Genomic DNA, 14,557 nt, shown 5'->3' with positions numbered 1-14,557 from the left:
GCAGCTCGGTATTACTAATACCTGACCCCACACCTGAGATGGTACATTAAAAGTGCTAGTAAAGTATCTGGTCAGCAGATTTGCCAAAGGAAAGTTAATGAACAAGTCCTATATGTACTCCACTGTGCATGTAAGCTATATCTGGCTGCCACGTGTGCCCAGAAGCAGTTCTTTCTCAGAGTATGCTGAAAAGCTCTGTCACCACAAGTCAGGCGCACCCTTGATATTTTTCATAAGGCTCCAAAAGAAATTAATGGTTGGTTCTTCGAGATTGTAGCTTTTGTGTGATAAAAAAAAAAAAACCTATACCAGCTGTATCATATGGAAAACAGAAACAGATCAGAACAGAGACAGGTCACACAATCCATACGCAACTGATAATTCAAACGCAGGTCTTGATGTTCTGCATTTGACAAAGTGATTGAGAAGGACAGGATTTTCCCCCTTAAAACATCCCATATCAGTGAGAGAGCAACTCAAAAATGTGCAGCCTGATTGGGACAAAAGGTGAACTGTAAAAAGGGAATAGTTGTTATTGAAGGTCCTTAACCAGGTAACAAAGCTTTCATGGATCAAAACAGTCACGAGCCAGAACCCATAGCATTGTTTGTAAATGGGACACAAACAACATCACTAGTTTAGATCAAGAGATCTAGCACAGATCAAGAATGCAAGAGCTTGGCAAACAAGATAGATAAAGATGTATCTTTACCTCTTGTTTACAGTAGCAGAACTAACAGAGAACATTCTGATAGTGATTCGCCTAGCACCCTTCAGGGTTTCCCAAAATCTAGAAAAAGAGTCCAGACTTCCTGAGTTGAAAACCAGTGTTTCATTTATAAAAGTTCACCCTTCTTCACTGACAATTATACCTCCAGCACACAGGAAACTGGCTCCTACATCTTACATACATAGTGCTATTGTGGAAACCTTCATGTTCTCTTCCCCAGCTTGTTTTGCTGTCTGAAAGTCCAGACTCACAAGCTCACCATTTGGGCTTCTCCCTGTGCTGCTCCCATAGAGAAGGACAGATGGACAATAAAATCGATATGGACAATAATATCAAATTGAAAGTTTATCCATTACAAGTGCTTTGCTGAGTCAAGGCCTAATCTAAAATCTGAAACTCTGCAGCGTCGGCAGTGAAGCCTCTAGTTATCTCAGTGTGGTTTACACTGGGACATATGCGACAAATCTGCAGGTATCAAAATGCTTTCCATGTAGCACCAAGCTGAATTCCCAGACACGCAGCAGATATGCAACAGCAAGGCATGCTCTACTTGTGCCAGGGCTGCCAATTTTATCCACAGGATCGAAAGGCACTCAGCTAATAAGATGACTAAATGCTTAAAAAATGACTCAATGTGACAGGGAGATGAGAGTCTTGGAGGTGACTCCCATGGTATCACATCAATACAAAATTGGAATGATGTAGCAGTGAGTCAAACCCAGGACATACTAATCAACACATTTAAGGGCTAATTTCTTGATTCACTGCACATGAGGCTGGGGAGAGGACCAAAGTGAACTCCTCAGACAGCATTTTGGGTGAATCATCCCTTCTGCCTCTTAGATCTGTATTTATTTGCAGGCTCATTTTGTGAAATAAGGCAAGGCTGACTATATAGAGAGACAGACTGCTTTGTGGGAACGGAGGAGGCGTGCTTGTAGTGAAATCTGTCTTGTGCTCAAAATTCAGCACCAGATTTTTCAGTAATTATATATATCAGTAACTTGTAAATGCACTCCTTAGATCTCAACTCAAACGTTACAAATATTCAAGTAGAGCTGTACAGAATTTGTCACTGTCTACACAAAAATTCCTCTTAAGGATCCATCATTTCCTGTGTATTTTTATTTGCTATTTTTTACTATCTCCAAAGTCTCATCAGAAAAATTCTTCTTTTAACCTGGTTTCATATCAAAGGAAACTCCACCTTCATTAACACACAATTTATCATGGAGAGAATGAAGATTTGTGACATTTCATCTGCCTGAGAAGGAAATATTCTACCAACACAGCTCAGCATGTCTGCAAGAAGTAACTGAAACTAATTGTTACATGACATGGGACTCAGTTACAGAGAAGAGCTCATGCTCTGCTGAATTTATAAAGCTTAGGAGTCTATTCTTTGCATGGCTGAAAGGCTTCACCAATACAAAACAAAGGCTTCAAATTGCATCTTCTCGCTTTCAGAAAACAGATGCTACAGCAACATGTATGGTAGGTACACACACCTGGCTTCATACATGGGACACAGACACCAGAATTTAAATCCTCATTCCACTGATTCTAGCTGTTCTCTGTCACCGAGGGTATTTCATCTTGAATCTTCTCCCAGATGCAAGACTCAGGTCACCACCTATCTTGGTGATGAAGTGACTGGGGCAAACAGTATTTTTCCTGTCACAAGTTGCTGAGCTCCATGAGGAAGCTCCATGGTGGCAAAGAAAAAGCTGGTTCCTTTGTCTCTCTCATTCTCTTTTTTGAGCAAATCCAGGTCTTTGAAGAGGGAAAGGGAAGAGTAGTACCTCGTTGTCTCCATCTTCCCTTCCTTCTCCCTGCTGGCCATGCACTGGCTGTGTGCGTCCCTTGTGGTCAGCTTCATGTGATGGGAAGTCCAGGGAGCCTGCTTGCCACCTGTTCCACCCCAACTGGTATTTTCTGTGGGAATTAGTCCCTACATTGAAGACATGCCAGAGTTTTAGCTGGGATAGAGTTAATTTCCTTCATTAAGGCTTGTATGATGCTGTGTGTTGGATTTTTTTTTTTTAATGAAAACAATGCTGATAACACACCAACTGTAGCTGCAGAGCAGCAGGACTTCTCTAGGATATTCCAGCTTCTTGTGCTGCTCTGCCTGTGAGAAGCTGAGGGTGCACAAGGAAGTGGAAGGAGATACAACCAGGACAGCTGACTCCAAAGGAATATTTCATACCATATCATGCCTTGCTCAGCAATAAAAGTTGGGGGAAGGAAGAAGGAAAGGGAACTTTCAGACTGATGGCATTTGTTTTCCCAAGAAACCAGTACTCGTGACAAGCCCTGCTTTCCTAGAAGTGGTTGAACATCTGCCTGCCAATGGGAAGTGGTGAATGAATCCCTTATTTTCTTTGCTTGCACACACAGCTTTCACTTTACCTAGTAAACTCTCTTTATCTCAACCCATGAGTTCTCACACTTTTACATTCCCACTTATCTCCCTCATTCCACCTGTAAAGAATGAGCAAGCAGAGTAAGACAAAGTGATTAAAACTGTATCCACACTTTTGTAATGGCCTTCTTACATTTCTTCATCCTATTTTTTTTTCCAAATAATCTATTTTTTTTTAATTAAGGCTCTCTCTTACACAAAATGATTTTTTTTTCAGCCCAAATGACAAAACTTTTGAACATTCTGACAACTGCAGAAACAGAATCTCGATCCAGGCTAGTGAGAATGCAATTCAGACTCCAGAATTCAAACTAGAAACAGTTCATCATATTTATGCCTGACCTGACATATGCTTTCCTAGCTCATAAATACATGACACACATCATTGAAGAATAAAGTCTTCCACCTCCGAGTGGAAAAGGAAATACATACAAATAAAGACTTGTGTGGGAATAGTCAGTGCTTTTTCTCCCTGCTTAGCAGTCTGAAAATGCCGCCTCAACGTTACTGTTTTCTCAACTTTAGCTGCACTCTGACCTTAGATGACCCAGACTGCTATGAATCTAGCCAGTGTACATTTGATACAGAACGCTAAACAAGTGGTGTCATTTTCAGGCAGTGCTAAATCCAGTCTGACCTAGATAGAAAAGCCTTTACATCCCATTACTAATCCCTTTGGTTCCATCCAAGCAGTGAAGCTTGTAAGCAAATAGCACACAGACTGTAAGAAAAGCAGACAAACAGAGTTTCACAGAACTCTGAAAACTCTGACCTCGGGAGCTGAATCCAAGTAACATCAGTCTCCATATTATCTAGAGGCACAACTTTCTGTATTGCCCAAATGCTTTCAGACCATTCTGACTGCAAAGAGATTTTTCTCTCTCCTCAGGGTTTATTTCTTTGGGATCAAATTGGAGCGACAGTATTTTCATTACCTCTTCTCGGTCTTCTAAAAACATACATTTTGCATGAATGCTGCAAGAATTTTAAAAAGTGTTACTGTTTTAAATAATTTTGCTTCAACCTGACATTCCACTCAGCATTTTTTTCCCCTTAAAAGCACGATTCTCAGCCACAGCCACTTCATCAGCACAGAAGCAGTTGACTTTCCCACAGTCTCTCCAACGGTCAGACAACAAACTTGGACCAAGATGGTTCAATTTCATTGGAGTCAGCACCTACTGAGCAATGTGGTTTAGGTTTCTTTTAAGCATTCAAGAGCGTTTTTCATAATAATGCCAGATGGCCTTGCAATCAAAACCTTCACATTTGGCAATCTACCTCCAAATTCCATGCTGTTAGTGTATATATTTGAATTTGAATGCACAATACAGAAGCCACTTCAGATTTTCTCAAAAAATAAAACAGATTGCTTCTGTAGTAACAAATTATTCAATTGCATTAACTGTCCTCTGGCTTCCACATGCTTTTCCAAATATTATGTGAAGAAAAGAGGAAGAGAAAAAAAAAAGAAAAAATTCTTTCACAGAAGAAATTGTTCCTTAATTACAAACAGGACACCCTTAAGCCAAGAACTGAAAAGAAGGGCAATCTATACGACCTTTCCTCATAATTTTGCTTTGAAATATGGGGTAGGCAGAACCAATTGATGTGAACAGATTTAGTAAGATAAACACCAATGGCAATTTTTTATACTTAACAACACTAGGTCTTCTCTAGGACAAAGAATAGGAACGGGAAAAGTTGTTATGTATTCTTGCAAAATGTAGTATGTATTTAAAAAGAAAATATTTGCTTATCAGTTGTGGCTGTATAATATCAACCATACGGTAGCTACATGATATTTTAACCTTACCCCCAAGCTACAAGGAAATTGAGTAGATAGCTGGTTTTCTAGTGTCTTAAAAGTAACTAAACATGAAAGGTCAGACTTACCGAGAACAGCAGATAAGCTGTCCAACAAGGCCAGCAGAGATGAGGAAACATGCTCATGTGCAATGGATATCCTGATGCTTGCACAGAAATAGGCCATAAACGTAACATTTACCAATGGTTTAAAGTATCCCATGTGAATAAGCAGTGGAATTTACACAGGAAAGAAAAGAATATGAGAGACTGATTCAGAGAGGAAAGAGATGACTGTGTTAACCCGCTAAGACCAGTTTTAATTAACTTTATGCTCAACTACCATGGTTACCAGGCTTATGACAGTGCATAACAGTTAACGTAACCATGTTTCCTTTTAAAAGCAAATAGATAGCCTGCACAGAGACATCCAGCCTCAGAATGGTATAAAGAACATATTTTAGCCACAGTGATATAGCCTTTTGTGATGACATAGTGATGAAATTGAAAAAATATGACTGGATTGCCTGAGCTAGATCCAGTATCCTCTGAAGTCCACTGAAATAACAGGACTCCACAGACATGGACTTGCAACTCAAGAAGAAACATATGGACAATTTGAGGTGCTCACTATTAAAAATCGATCAAAATTCATAATAACTACTTGACGGGAATTCTGTCACAAGTTTGCTTCTTGTCAATATAGAATGATCCAATGTTTTGGGAAGGGGTTAAGAAAAATGTGGTGCTGAGAAAATTAGATGGGTTTTGACAGCAGAAACTTATTGCCACAAAGTGAGCCACAAGGAGGGGAGGAGTGGCAGGGCTCAACCCTACACAAGGGATTTACAGTCTCACCATCAAGAGACTATGCCCAACGCACCAGGAAGGCAGGGCACCTCAGAGCAGCAAGTAATGGGGCCCTCGAACTCACATAGGAGAGGCTGAAATATTTCTACGGAAAGGTAAACACTTTGAAATATTTTTTCTTGCACGTGTATGAATACATAGGTATGGGCCTGTCACAAAGTTTTGCAGTCGTTAATTACATAGCATTGTTTTTATCCCTTAACATCACTGATAGCTATACATTTGACTACCGTATTCTGAAAGCCATTAGAGCAGCAGTTGCTAACAAAAGCAGAGTGAAGGACTTTTGCAGTAGGCAAGACAGCTAACACTGACACTCAGAAATTACAAATGTTGCTCAGTTGGATCACCCATAGACATTGCTGTTCTCTTTCTGTGGTTCATAGAACCAAAAGATGTATCCCCCACTCAGTGACAACAGGCAGAGCAGCACAGGACCAGGAATGCGAGTCCCCACTGTGCCCTCAGCCGTGCCCCAAAGATGTCCTGAGAGCCCTCCCATGCGTCATCACAGTAGAGCGGCACTCACTGAGGACAAAGAATGGGATTCATGGAACACCACTGAGTCCTGCAATGATCCTGAGCCACAGACTATGATATATTCTGGACAAGCAATGGTGAATGGATGTTGGAAGATCTCTGATTTAATGGAGGTACAAGTTCCAATCTGAATAAACTCTGTTTAATATGATATTCCCCCACCGTTGACTTGCAATACTGTACTTCACATTAATTTTTATGAAATTTTATATAACAGCAGATTTGAACAGTCCCCCTGACTTCCATAAGGTTGGGGTTTATTGCACACTGGCTGGTTCTCTCCCATGCAGCGTACAGTGCCCGTAAACTTCAGGTTAATTAACTCACATCTGGTTTTCCACTAGCAGAAGCACTAAGTTCTACAGTCTACTAGCTTGAAATGCTATGTGCTCTCACTTATCTAAGGAAGAAACTAGTGCATCTTTGATTTTTAAATCTATGTTCTTAAAATCTGCTGCCTTGTTAGAAGGCCAAGGGTTATTAATTTTAGAAACAGAAGGTAGAGTTTAATGAATAATGAATAGCAGCTGTTGGAAACAAATCTTTGCAGCTCTGGGACTGTCTTTCCCTATGTTACAATTACACTTTGATTGACCTCAACAATAACTAACAAGCATGCCCAGCTGGATCATAAACCAAGTATATACTGTATCCAGATAGGGTGTAAAATTTCACATCAATGAAACACTCACTGTCAGTCTAACTTTGTCTCATCATACATCAATCAGACTTGCAAATAATAGAGCTGAGATGCTCATTTTCATAGGAAGAAGTTCTTTGCTAGCAATGAAAGAGGTTCAGAAGAAAAACACTAGTATGTGAGATGGCTTACCTCTGAACAAAAATTTCTGTCCTGACAAAGAGTGCATTCACTGCGAATGTTTAAGGGCCTGAAGAAGGAGACACAGCTGTCCAGATTCCTACTACAGCTCTATCCCTGCAGTTGGGAGGCTGAAAGAAAATGAAAGTTGGGCTGATGGAGCACTTGATGTCTTTTCTCTATAAGGGACTGTGCTAGGTGGCACCTGGTGCTTTCGGGGTCTGTGTGGGATGCCCCTGGAGTCCACTGGGGTTTAGTACCTCTACCACAGCGTAGCACCTGAGCTTAGGATCAAAGCAAAAGGAATAGAAATGCAAGGACAAAACATCTATACATGCAAAAACAGAAAAATCTGGCTTGTGTAGGCCAGCGAAGAGATTACTCACAGCTTTACATTCTGTCTTATCAGATAGGAACCATGGACTATAGCCAAACAATTTAGGGATGAGCCACTGGTGAATAAAATACTTTAGCCTTGGGATTTATCTACACTCTCAGCTTTCGAGTGCATTATCCTCTTTTACCAGGTGAAACAGCGAAGCAATATCTCTTTCACCATATCAATGGACTTCTCCTAATTCTCCCACTTAAAACAACTACATATTGTTTGAATTATTATTTCTATTGCTAAACATGGTAAATTGGTTTGCCACCATTTCTTCCTGTTCATTGTTACTAACCCCAAATATTTTTACAGAAGCTTTCTTCAGGCACACAGCAGAGAATATAGAATCTCTCAGATGCCCAAATATCCCAGGTCCAGCTTTCTAGCTTCAAATTCCTTGATGCATCCCTCTGAGACCACATCATGGTACCTTGTACAAGCTGCACTGACCTAGTTGGTGCAGGATGCAAGCAGCATGCACCCCACTGCAGAACTGTTGCTGCATGTTCTGCCTCCCTCCAGCAGAAAACAAGGTCAAGCACATCCTATCTTTTTTGCAGCTTCCCCTTTTCTGCACTTCACTTAATGAGTTGTGAATAAAACAAACTGCATGACAAACTTCAGCATGGATTTTGCCTCCCCTTTTGCTCAGGCTCCTCTTGGTCATGTTCTCTCCAGCATTTCTGCTATAAAATGGTTCTCAGAGTTTTAAAGAGAAGCTCTGTTATCATGGTTTTCCTGATCTCATCCATCTTTGCAAAGAATTTCTCTATAGATCCTTATCTGATCAGAAATGTTTTTCTCAGGGGAATATATCCTTGGAACGAATGTAATCCCAGTGATTTCAGTGGAATCAGAACTTTAATCAATTAAAATACAGTGGGCAATGCCTCAGTTCAACCCCCAGGATGGCAAATGGAAACTGTAGATAGGGTATCGTTTCAAAAATAATTTACTGCTCTTCCTGGTATGAGGGGGGGGGGGGGAATGAAATGACAATTAAAAAAAAAAAAACATAGCAGTACTCACCAGGAGAAAAAACAACATGGCTCCACTGCCATCCCCAGCAAAAAGCAAACCCCAGTCCCTCAGATCATCCCCTACCAGTGCCTCAGGCTGACAAGCAGAACTCACAGCCCGCACTAACTTCTGACGGGTCCCAGTCCAGGTGGATGGATTTGGGAAGTAAATTCCAAAGCCAAGGTCAAGTGTCTCTGGCTGATTTCAGTTATAAGTGCTGCACTACAGGAAGAGAAGTGGTCTCCTGGGTATCCATTTAGAGCTTTATAGGTTAAAACTCACACCTCAAATTCTACCCAGGATCTTATTAATGAGGGAGAGCTGACCTGAAGTATTCTTGGCCTGAAGCTCCATATTGTGCTCAAGCTCTAGTTTCCAGTGGTGTCAACGTACAGCCCTGGGTGTGTGTGCATGGCAATGACATAATAAAGCCTCAAGGTGTCAAAGGCATGGATATCTTTGACAAGGTTTCTGCTCTGGACAGAAAAGGATCATTTTTCTTCATATCACTGGGGCAGGAGGGGAGAGGGAAAGCAGATATTTTGTCAGAGAATTTCCTCAAAGTGCCCTGGATGCCACTAGTCTTCGAGCCCTTACAAAGATTCAGGTATGGAATTGCTCTGTGCTTTGAACCATATGAAAATTTGCTGATCTCATTCTAATGAAATTAATAAAGTTAAGTGCATGTGAAAGCAGAGAGGTTTTTTGTTTTGTTTTTGTGGATTTTGGTTGTTTTGTTTTGGGGGGGCTGAGGGAATCACATCAGCTCCCAAACTCCCCTTGTGTGAAGGACTCTTTGAGAAATTTTAGTGGACGAAATGTCTTTCTTTGTTCTCCACAAAGCTTATTTCTGTCACAACCCATAAAGGCTTAGGGAGGTCAATTCATTCGTCTGCACTTCAATTCAGGAGCTGTATTTTTCAGAAAGCCCATTTAAAATCTTATCTCTGCATTTGTTCTTTTGGTACTCCCCTTTTGGCCATAATGACATAAATAAAACTATTGCCTTTAGGACTGGACAAGAAACAGAAGTAATACTTCACTGTGCTTCAATAGACTTTCTGGAACAAAAACATTTCAGCAGAAATAATACAAATACTATGTACTGAAGCTTGAGTAAATTCTTACTTGTATAAAGGGAAATTGAGTTTTCAGATAGCCCAGGTATGAGTCTGGCAGAACCAGCTCTGACGCACAGACTGCCTATTAATTTATGAGTAATACAATGTAGTAAGAATGCCAATTAGATGGGTCTGGAAATCTATTCAAATTTTCTCTATGATGGAACTGATCCATGTAAATAGGAGGCTATGTGTTGAATTACCAAGAATGCATCTAGGTATTTCCACTTAAGTACCTTCTTCACAAACAACAAGCCAACATGAGGCTCCTGGTCAAAGTAACAAAGCTGCTGCTCCTGGATAAAAAGCTACAGATCAAAAGACCACTTCAGTTAAAAAGCTTTCTAAGAGAAAGGGGTCACAGAAGCTATCTAGGGAAACGGGCAGACAGAAGGACTGAATGAGAGTTTAAGGAGCAGGAAAGCTTCCTTCTACATTGTATTATGAGCAGCAAGCATTAAAGAAAATTCAAGCACTCAATTACTTTGAAAATAAAAACTTTGTTACTGAAGCAGAAGAACGCTAAACATACCTCAAAAATATAGCTTTGCTTTATAATCAACTCATTCTATACTATTCAGCTTAAAGAGAAGACAAAAAAAAAAAAAAAAAAAAAAAGGCTTGTTTGTTTATTATTTATTTCATTATTTATTTTTGTTTTAAGTATGTGGCTCATAAATATTAAAGCACATTTCGCCTTAAAGAGAAAAAAAAAAAAAAAAAAAAAAAAAAAAAAGATCAAAGTCCGGAATCATTCCTACAAAAAAAATGGATCACAACCAGGGTTTGATCTGAAAGTCAGAAAATATCTTGATTTTCAGGTGCATCTTAAAATATCATTAAAGCTTCAACAGTCAAGCAAAGAGATTCCAAAGGTGTCATGCGTCCCTACCACCACGTATCCATGGCCAGAGCTCTTCAGGATACAGTCTCCACAGGCACTTACAAGGCTGAGGTGGTTTCCTGTTCCCAATATTTGCCTCCATGATTCATAGCAATATTCACAGGGGGTTCTCCCATCCCTTTTCCCTTATCTGGGAAGGTATATGGCTTAAGCCCATCTTCAGGCTCTTGTTTTCTCTCAATTTTTAATTTAAATAGAAATTCTAGGCTACAGAGAACCGTGAAACAAGAGTCGAATGTCAACACGTGGAGTGCACATCCTGAAGGACACCAATTATTGCTATGTAACCTCCCAAGAGAAAGTCCATGTGTTTATTCAAAAATCAGTGATTGCAAGAAACACCCATCACATTCACAAGTTCCCAGAGTTACAGCTATGGATCTTCACTGGAGCAGAAGAGGGAACAGAGATAGTATGATTCCAATATATTTTAGCAACTGTGTTTTACATGGTATAAACTGAATGCCAGGCAGCCAGCTGCAGATTCCTTACAAAGATGAATGCTATGGTTTTACTACAGTGAGCTCCAATTACTATGAAGACTATGGTTAAACCACAGATCTTAACAGAGCCCATCACCTTCCACTCTCAGTGTCTCCATACAAAGGTAACTGCTACTTTGAGTCTTCAGTCTAACAGAGACGAATCCTTTTAGATATTATCCAGAGGACTAGAGAACATAAAAAGGCAAAAAACTCTCATGTCCTGGGCGTATTGAAAAAAAGAGGCAGAAAGTTGTAGGAAAGAAAGCTGGCAGGCTCATACTTTTGTTCTGGTGAAACTTAACTAGCTTGAGAAGTAAAGGCTGGATTATGGGATATACTCACTAAAAAGAAGACTGGGGAGGAATAACATGAGCATATACAATACAATGACTGCTCAGGTGGCCATCTTCTTGGAAAGGTTCAGCAAAGGCACATCGCCAACGAGTACTAAACTCCCAACTCACTTAGATACCAATCACTTAAACCCTGAATCTCAAACTGCATCTTTTAGAAACAATATTGCAGTTCTGTTCATCACCTGTGCAAAATAGCCACAAGTATTACAAAAAAAGGAAGAGGCGCCTATGTTCATCAAAACCAAACCTTAAGAAAAATAAATGAAATTTAAATGAAATACATCTATGAATCTGAACGGCCCTACCGTAGGACTTTCTCTCATTTTAATAGTGACAAGGATAGTAAATGTTCTGAAGTGTATTATTAGTCCTTTTGTTAAAAGAGTAAGATCCCCCTGCTTTTGTCAACAAATGCTGAGATATTCCATGACTGAAACTTCTATCATATACATCCTGATGCATACTGTACACTGTATCCAGCACATTTTACCAACACTTACACCACCCCGCATTGTTGGAGGGAAAAAAACGTACAGCTATATGGATTGGACTTGGCAGGACTGAAAATAAACTGTAAAAAGATTATGGAGATTAACCAATTACACATAGAGCTTGAATCCAGAAACACAGAACTCTACAAAAAAAAAAAGAAGTTTCTATTTGCAAAGATGAATTCCTTGTATCAGACCCTGTTGAGATGCACCTTACACAGTCACAATAAAAACATATTCTTATTAGGAGATAAATAAATAAATGCAGGAAATGCCTCACCATACTGCAGAATTATCTTGAAAAAAATATCTTTCAAGAAAAAATATCCCAAACGCCTACCAACTACTCCATATTAAAAGAAAACAGAGGTCATATGTGAATCTAAAGAATAGTAAGTTAATAAACTATCCTCCTCCAAGCTTCCAGAAGAAAAACAGAAGGGGGTGTTAAATCTTTGAATAAATCTCCTGTAAAGACAGCCAGAAATGATGCCTTCAGCCACATGAAAGAGAATAGAGGGATTTCTCTTTTTAAATTAGTCTTTATTGTCTGCTTCATAAATCTTGATCACATGTGGTATTTATTACAGTGAATTGTTTTTTGCTGCCATAGCCCTGTGTCTCCCATTTGGTGCTAATAATTTAAAAGGGAAAATGTCCAGAATTCCTTCAGTTACATGAATGAAATTTTATGGCTCTGGACAGGGTCACAGGGACAGCCAAGGAGACTGAAGAAAATACAATGTATGCATTCGTTAATGCAGAATCAATGAAGTAGAAAAAAATCTTGATTGTGTTATTCCATCTCCCTACTTCATCCTCACACAGATTTTTTTTTATAGGTAGGATGGGAATTCGAGTGTAATGAGATTTTTCTGTGTCATTTCAGGACTTGCATTGCTCACACTAATGCCCACCAGGAACACTTGTTTACACACAGTTATTTAAGCCCTTCTACAACTGACCAAACCCTTCACAAACATACCAAACAAGCAAAGCCAATTCACACATTGACACAAATTCACCTCCCCACCAAGGCCATGAATCAACACATATATAAAACTAAAAAGAGACACTAGTATGACCGTGGATAAACACATTCCAAGCTTCTTTTTTTCTTCAGTTGGAAACTGACCCACATTTGGCTTGAATTAAAGATTCATCACAGCGAAACAAATAACTAAATGGAAAGATATGAGTCCCTTTGAAGAGCGTGCAAATCAAATTTGGGCGATAATTAGCAGCAGACAATTGAAACCTACTGTTTATTTGCACAGAAACTGATGTTACTGAAAGGCGGCTTGAATTTAGGCATACTGCAGGTTGAGTGACTGAGTCTTCAGGAATTAATTTAACAGTTTAATATCTGAGGTAAAAACAACCATAATTTTTACAAAAGGAGACAGATGTACATGTGCTTAAATGCTTCATTTTAGCTACTGTCCCCTACTGCATAGTTACTGCACTCTCAAGACTTTATATGTTGTGATTTTTTTCCCCAGAATACTCTTCTCTTGGGAAAGCGATGCATAGAAATGCCATAAGTAGAAAGGAGAATAAGCTGCTCATAGTTAAGTTATAATGAAGTATTACCTCCTATAATGTCTACCCAGCTTAGTCTCTGTTTAACTCGGTTTGCCAGGGAACATAAATGCATGTGTCATCAGCTGTGTGTTTGGTAAACCAAGCAGTTTTTTCTTGAGATGCATTTGGCCTCAGCACAAGAGCTGAACTACACCAGTTAGACTCAGTTCCTGTAGCATGTTACTGCCTCATTTAAATCTGATTCCCACAGTGACAGGGATGGCAGCAGGATCACTACTGCAGCAGGAAACACTACTTCTCTCTGAGCAGCATCACATGGGAAGCACCAGCAAGGAGCCACCTGGCTAAGGAGAGACTCCAAGGCCGGTCCTCACTCCAGCCCAGCTCCACAGGAAGCAATCAGAGCTTTCTCTGCAGTAACCCATTCATTGATTTTGCCTCCAAAACTACTGTTGCTGGAGAACTTGTAACAATCCCTCCCCTTTCCACCCAGACAATAAGTAGCAATCAGCTAAGTGTTATCACGACTAAGATTTTGGCAAAAATAAATATTGTTGGCTATTTCCTTTAGGAAACCAGAACAAACAATACCAATAAAGAAAAAAATATATATATTGACTAAACCAACCAAAACACCATCTGTTCCCACCCCTAGAAAACAAAAGCTATGGGACACTGTAGAGTACACTCCTTTATAGACATAAGGGCAGGTTAAGAGCACATTGGTGGACATTTTCTCCGATGGCAGTATCATTTATCAAGACTGCACCTTCCTCACCTCCTACTTCTTCCTACCACACACTGCAACTCACAGACCCTTCATTTCAGGTAGACAGATGAAACAACCAGCTCAAAGAGCACACTGGGGTCAAAGGGAAGCAAAACATCATTATGTATCAGCACATAACTGCAGCCTTAAGACTAAGAGTGGCATAGACACAGGAGATAATGTACTGAAGATAAAGTGGCTCCTGAAGACCCTTCTCAGCCTTCTTTCCAAGCAATTTACTGACATAGTCTCCAGTTCTGCTCCTGTGTTTGCATACTGTATGTCACCTA

The 14,557-nt window shown here is 39.8% G+C and overlaps 1 long non-coding RNA gene across 3 annotated transcripts in view; it reads right to left on the bottom strand.

The window, feature by feature from the left end:
* The window catches only part of LOC110395728, a 212,141-nt gene that overhangs the window by 190,815 nt on the left and 6,769 nt on the right, over positions 1 to 14,557 (bottom strand). The gene's annotated exons all lie outside the window — the stretch shown is intronic.

This window comes from Numida meleagris, chromosome 3, assembly GCF_002078875.1.
Source record: "Numida meleagris isolate 19003 breed g44 Domestic line chromosome 3, NumMel1.0, whole genome shotgun sequence".
In the NCBI taxonomy this organism is placed as follows: domain Eukaryota; kingdom Metazoa; phylum Chordata; class Aves; order Galliformes; family Numididae; genus Numida; species Numida meleagris.
Note: the sequence above shows the minus strand (reverse complement) of the source record. Positions and strands in the feature narration are given on the sequence as shown.